The sequence below is a fragment of the Rhipicephalus sanguineus genome, chromosome 7, assembly GCF_013339695.2.
Source record: "Rhipicephalus sanguineus isolate Rsan-2018 chromosome 7, BIME_Rsan_1.4, whole genome shotgun sequence".
Taxonomy (NCBI): Eukaryota; Metazoa; Arthropoda; class Arachnida; order Ixodida; family Ixodidae; genus Rhipicephalus; species Rhipicephalus sanguineus.
Window position 1 is genome coordinate 121,638,575 of NC_051182.1, and position 7,328 is coordinate 121,645,902.

The 7,328-nt window shown below is 44.4% G+C and overlaps 1 non-coding gene across 1 annotated transcript; it reads right to left on the bottom strand.

Annotated features, from left to right (window-relative positions):
- Positions 1-296: 296 nt before the first annotated feature.
- On the bottom strand, positions 297-371 carry Trnaa-cgc (transfer RNA alanine (anticodon CGC)). The gene has a single exon. It is a non-coding gene; the product is annotated as a tRNA-Ala (tRNA).
- Positions 372-7,328: the final 6,957 nt, after the last annotated feature.

Sequence of the window (7,328 nt, forward strand, 5' to 3'; positions counted from 1 at the left end):
TATGTGGGACGCCGTATAGTGAAGGGCTCCCGGAAAATTTCGACCACCTGGAGAATATAAGGACTCGGTGACCTGCGAAGAACAGCAGGACCAAGATGTATTAAACGAGGCATCAGACGGCTTTAGTGCAGAGATCGCGTGCCTCGCGACGGGCCCTCTGACAGAAATAACCTTAGTGAAAACCAGCAGGTAACGAAGGCAAGGAAGGCACGGGGGACAGTTAATTGTACTGGTTTATGTGTATTGTAGTAACTGCCATATAGATTGAAGAAAGTAAAGTAGGCGAAAACACAGCGTGCCGCCGGCAGGGAGCGGACCTGCAACCTTCGGATTGCGCGCCCGATGCTCTATACCAACTGAGCTACGGCGGCGGTTCGTCCCCTTGTCCACTTATCGGGTATTTATGCCCATGAAAACCTAGGAGTGGTAGTCAGCGCCGCTTGCGGCCATGACGGCGAGGGTGGAACACTCTTTCTTAACGCCGGAGGGCGTCATGTGGCACGTGAACTTGTAACGAGCGGACAGATGATCAATAAATAGTGTTTCACACCCCGCCGTCATGGCTACGAGCGGGGATTACATGCAACATAAACACCCAACAAAGAAGACGGTGAAGCGCCTTCCGTCGAAGCTCAACTGGTAAAGCATGGGACGCTTAAGTCGAAGGTTGTGCGCTCGCATCCCAATAAAAGTGGGAGTGCTTTCTGTCCACTTTAACTTACTTCAATTTCTGTCATAGTTTGTAGACTGCATTTAAAGGCCACAATTGATGTTCTCTAGGATTTCCTTGGATTAAATGTCTGTCGGATTCAATTAGTTGAATCTCGCACAGAAACAAGCCTTTCGAAAAAAAATTGGTTCGTTCTTTCGTTCAGAAAATTGAAGAAGCCACCACAAGGTGAAATCTTGAAATGGCGGCGTATACCAGGCAGCTGCTGGGGTTTATAAAATCTCACTGGCAACTCCTACTGAAATTGACACATACTCGCTTTCTTTCCCTCTTTCTACTTCTGTTTCTCATTCATTGAGAAAACCCACGCACCGCAGCAACCGATACGGACGATCCCGTTTCGCGGTATTGAGTATGACGCATGTGATGTTGCTTACGAGCGCTGCTGCCATCCGGCGTTTCCGTGTTTCATAAAAAGCAATAGTTGCAGGAATAGTTTGCGGAATGTTCAGCACGTCAAAGCTACGCTTCAAACAATCAGCGCTTTCGCCGTGGTATCTTTCTTTTCCTCTGCTGCTGCTTTTCTTCAGGTACTACATATTCGCGCTAGAGAGTACCAACCAGTGGAATATCTTATAACCTTACAGTTTCTCCTCATCATAATCTGTATACATAGTCAGTATACCTGCATTGGACATAAAGCTCGAAGTCTCCAGAAACGCGTCAAACCGAATGCGTTCATATTCGACCGAGAAGGAGAGTATTATATGTGGTTGCAGGAGAAGTGCTTAGAGTAAACAAAATGAATAGGCGCGCGTACGCAGATACACGCGCGAATAGCGCAGTGTACACGTACTCGGCCATTTGGCTGTGCTTCGCCTAAGCGCGGTTTGCATCAGAATCTGAACTATGCCATTTACGACACCAACCGAGTCAAGGTTGCACCATACTATTACGTCCATTTTTCTTCGAAGCACGGCGACATCTATCTATCTATCTATCTATCTATCTATCTATCTATCTATCTATCATCTATCTATCTATCTATCTATCTATCTATCTATCTATCTATCTATCTATCTATCTATCTATCTATCTATCTATCTATCTATCTATCTATCTATCTATCTATCTATCTATCTATCTATCTATCTATCTATCTATCTATCTATCTACTATCTATCTATCTATCTATCTATCTCTATCTACTATCTATCTATCTATCTATCTATCTATCTATCTATCTATCTATCTATCTATGTCGCCTTCACATTCTCAGAAGTTTTAAGCATCACCCGTAATCTTTGTTTTGTCTGGGAACGAAGGGCTACGGAGCTTTAGCGAAATGCATTGCAGTGGTGTCTCATAAATTGCGCAACCTACGACATCACGTGCTATATAGCTTGTCAGTAAAGGACGATACGCAAGTCGACTTGGGATTCGAGGCATGCGCACCTTTACTGACGCTACTGTACTATATATGCTTGGGTTCACTAAGCAGCTTACATCTACAGGAGGACTGCGGAGGACAGACAACCAGGGTTTTTACGAAGTTGCTGCGTTCTCGAGCGGCTTTCAGCGATATACGCATCCTGTTTTGCTTCTAAATAAGAGGGCGATTCCCTTTTTTTTTGCCAACAAAGCAGGGATTGGAGACGCATACAACCAATAGCTTTCCCAATTTGTACCATCTAAGTAGAATGTTTCCCGGCAAGATTTAAAGATACCTGTCCGTGGTGTTCACAAGCACCAACACTCAGCCACATAACATGGGAGTGCACCCAGAGGCCCAAACACATCGACAGCCCACACATCACTAAGCAACCACACACGTTTCACAGGCAGTGGGAGGCATGGCTTGCGCACGAGGACAAGCAGAGCCAAATAGCTTTGCTTGACCAGGTCCAGCGAGCTGCATGTGCCAGCGGAGCCCTGGACTGAGGGCCCGACCAAACTGCCTGCATTTTATTTTTTTATTTTTCCGAAAAAAGTTTTTTCCTCCTCCTCCTCCTCCTCCTCCTCCTCCTCCTCCTCCTCCTCCTCCTCCTCCTCTCCTCCTCCTCCTTTTTTTTCTTTTTGTAAGTTCGCCATTTCTTGGTATCTCTTGTTCCCGCGATCTCAGGCGTAAATAATCGCGCTTTAATTGGTCTCCTAATAACTTGGATCAGAGATAATTGACCTCTGGATTGCCGGTAGTTTCATTGTCCTTACTATTTCGTTTTCACTCGTCGCGTTCGTTTCTTCACCTTTTTTTTTTGTTTCGCTCCTTCACGCACCTCACCCGTAACAGGCAGGGATAAACGGTCGTGACCTTTCTGCAAAGGTCGCGAGTACGCAAGCACTCCCGACTTCAGTAAAAAATTCCTAAACCGATCGAAGTCAGGTAAACCCGTGAGGCCATTAACTCTAGAAGCCCTCTTGCCCGAAAAAAACTATAGATGCGTGGCTCAAGCTATACGAACTTCGAGAGTGAACCCACCGAAAAGGTCACACGTTCCGTTATGCATTTGCCTAAGACGACTCGAAGGCGAAAGCCATCTTCTTTCTTTTCTTTTCAGTCGATCGTGTTGATCCCGCGCGCCGCTCGAGAAACATTTCTGCGCCCAATAGTTTCGCACTGCCTGAGGCAATGGAAGTTTTCTGCACCTCAAGTGGTTCTGCAGTGCCTTCGGCATCGGCCCGACTTTGACCAAGCGACGGCATCGTGCGATGGCGTCATCATGTGACGCCATAGTTACGTCTTATAGGGACACTAAAGAGAAACAATGAATCTCTTTAGATCGATAAATTGTGCTCTGAGAACTCTAATGCCGTTAATTTCGCCATCATAGGTTTATTAATAGGGGAGTAAATGAAGTTCAATGTTTCATTTTTAAATTTCGCGCCGAAATCTTCCCACGTGATGTCACGGATTTCAACGTGTATTTATCGTATTTTGACGCTATTGGCTCAACAATATTATCCCAAACTTGGTATGTTAAGTCTATGGCCCCCTCAGAGGACAATGTACTTCATTTTTACCGATTAGAACTACGTAGTTTCTAGTAGGCGTTGTCAAAACATGTGACGTCACGGCGAATGGTGCGGAAACAACAATGTGGCGTCGCCACCCACATTTTGTTTTTGCGCGTTTTCTCGCTTACTAAGCGTCTTCTCGTAGTAAGCGTGGTGTTTTTGGTATCGCGAAACAGTACTTAACTAATATAAGAAAAATCGTTTTGTTCTTTAGTGTCCCTTTAGTGACACAATAATGACATCATACTGACGTCATACATGACAAATGCTGGCTACCTCTCACGTCATGATGGCGAAGTAGCTATTTGGGCGAGTTGGTCGAACTTCATCATAAAACAGCGCGCGCACACACACAAATATAAAAGAAGAAGGAAGGAACTGACGACACGAGCGCTGACTATCAACTCAAGTCAGTTGACAGTCAGTGCTCGTGTCGTCAGTGCTTCCTTCTTCTTTGTATTTGTTTGTGTGTGTGCGCGCTGTTTTATGATGAAGTCATGACGGCGCCATAAGGCGACGTCATCTCGTAATAATGTTTTTTCTATTCACTCGTGTTGACGCCGACGCCGCCGACGGCAACGTTTCACGTTCGGTGAGGCCTATAAGGCTTTCGCCTAAAGAAAAAACAATCAAAACGGGAGTTGACGCCTGGTAATGAAAGCTGCAAAAGCGTAAGGGACAGAAAGAAGCGAATAAAGAAAAAAAAAAATGTGCTCACGAAAGCTTATAAGAAAACATCGTTAGCGAGAGAAGTAGTAGCCTTTCTCGAGGGTTCTCTATGTGCTCCTCGTTTTGCATACCCTGCCGCGACGATTGTACGCGAAAAGGCAAGAATGGCGCTGAGAGACAGGTCTATCAAGAAAAGAAGATAGGAAGTAAGTTATAGATAAGAAGTCCGTTAACGAGCGCCGTCGAGTGGTCGCCGAGCATTGAAGAGCGAGTAATCAGGGGTTTATCTCCGGTCCGGTCTGGTCGCCCGCTGTGTACAACGTATACGAGCGAGTCGTATCCTTTTGGTGTTCTTTGCTTAGGTGCTCGACAAGCGACACGCGACGGTGTAGGGGATGGAGCGCACGTTCCATCGAGGCTAAAATAATGAGGTCATGAACTCGGAGCGCCGCACATGCGAGCGGGAGCTGAAGAGGCGCCGACGTCACGAGGTGTGGGGGCGCCGCGAGCGGGAACGCGACTGTCCGCGGACGCTCAACCGATTGGCGCTGCGGAAGAGAGGAAACGAAAAATAGCTATATAAAAGGTAAGAAAAGAGATGAGAAAGAAAAGAAAAAAGAAAGAAAGAAAGAAGAAAGAAAGAAAGGAAAAGAAAGAAAAAGAAAGAAGAAAGAAAAGAAAAGAAAAGAGATATGACAGGGAAGAGGGAAAGGTAAGCAAAAGAATTCAAAAGAGACAGAAAGAAATATGAAAGAATGAGGATTGAGATCGAAGGGGAATTAGCAGAAAGAATGCTTGCGAAGTCATTGATTCATGACTTGAGTGCATTTGCCCCTGTAACTAGTAAACTGATGATGTGTGTTAGATTCCGAGTGCTGCTTCTTTGGAAAGTTGGTTTGAGCGTTGTGTGTTGCCGGGTAATCGGGTTATTTTCACATGCAAAATACCCGTCTGTTCCCCCACATTGTTCCTCGCGTGAACGCAATAACTAACCTAACTACACTAACTAACTAACTAACTAACTAACTAACTAACTACTAACATAACTAACTACTAACTAACTAACTACTAACTAACTAACTAACTACTACTAACTAACTACTAACTACTAACTAACTTAACTAACTAACTAACTAACTAACTAACTAACGAACTAACTAACTAACTAACTAAACTACTAACTAACGAACTAACTAACTAACTAACAACTAACTAACTACTAACTAACTAACTACTAATTACTAACTAACTAACTAACTAGCTAATTGTGGGTAAACACTTCCTTTTTTCTTTTACTACACTTGCTTACAATATTTGTTTTTCCCTTCAAATGAACGAAATTCTTTGTTCCACCTTATATGTATTTCTCTTTATGAATAAAATGTATAAAAAAGAACGTTTTCTTCCGCGCGCATTTCAGGTGGGACAAGCTGTGATGCGTTCATTGCTAGCTTAAACTTTGTTTACGTGTTGTGCGACACTCTAAACTACGCCGTGCAGATGCGCCGCGGTAATAATTTAGTTATTTTCAAGCGTTTCGTTACTTAATTCCAGCTATGCGTACTGGAACTATTGCGGTGCAAGTCGGGGTAAGCTCGGTGGCGTCAAGTCAGTCCGAAAGAGCTCTCCACTGGGCCATTATTCCACTACATTCGTTGCTTTCAGAAGTTTAGTGCACTCATGAAGCAATAAAATCAATCAATCAATCAATCAATCAATCAATCAATCAATCAATCAATCAATCAATCAATCAATCAATCAATCAATCAATCAATCAATCAATCAATGGAACGCTTAATAACCAAAATATTAACATTGTGATTATTATTATTTGGTTTGATAGATGGAAAAAACGAAGGCACAGAGGAAATAAGGCGGGAACAGGCTGACAACTGCCACCTGGAGGGGCACAACGCCTGCCTGTTCCTTCGGGAAGGGGCAAACTTAGAGAAATGGAAGATGGGAGAAAAGAAAGAGGAAAGAAAACATAAATAACAAAGTTGTCAGTCAATCATCAATAAACCAAGCAGTAAATAAATGAGTTTACAACTAGGCAACTAAGTCAATCAGGCACTGAGTAGTCAATACTTTAGTGAATGAATTCTTACATCAATGAAATATTTCTTTAGTCAGACGAGGAGTAAATCAGTTGTCCGCCGCGGTGGTATAGCGGTTACGGTGCTCGGCTGCTGACCCGAAGGTCGCGGGTTCGATCCCGGCCGCGGCGGTCGCATTTCGATGCAGGCGAAGTGGCAGAGGTCCATGTACTTAGATTTAGGTGCACGTTGAAGAACACCAGACGGTCGAAATTTGCAGAGCCCTCCACTATGGCGTCTCTCATAATCATATCGTGGTTTCGGGACGTAAAACCCCAGATATTATTATTAGTAAATCAGTTAAGCGATCAAACAATCAATCAATAAGTTAATCAACCATTCTGTCAGTGATCAGAAAAATCAATCAGTCAACAAACAGGTCGATTGGTTATTCAATCAAATGTTCAACGAACTACCTGCCCACCGAGTCGGTCAATCGAAGAATTATTCACTCAGTAAACCAGACGCGAAGGAATTAGCCATAATTATTGACTCAAATAGACAGTTTCTTTATGGCATCTGCGATCATGGCAAACGTACCGCTTCTTCCAACTTCCCCTTGGCCCCCAAACCTGAACGAGAACAAGATGTCGCCACTGTAGGGGTATTGGTTCGGTGTGTATGCGTGTGGGCGTGCTTTGTGCTGCGAGGAAATTTTCTCTGAGGCTCTCAAGCCTAGTACACATATAGAAGAGTGTGTGCGCGTGCGTGTGTGTGAGAGAGAGGGTGAGAGAAAGAGAGAGAGAGATCGCCGGAGAGGGGAAACGCACGATATCTGGGTGGGCGGAGTGTTTGGGTCCGTGACATTTACCACCGCCAAATGCCGAGCGAGCGAGCAACACGACGGAACTCCACCCGCATGCTGTGCGGCGACCTTT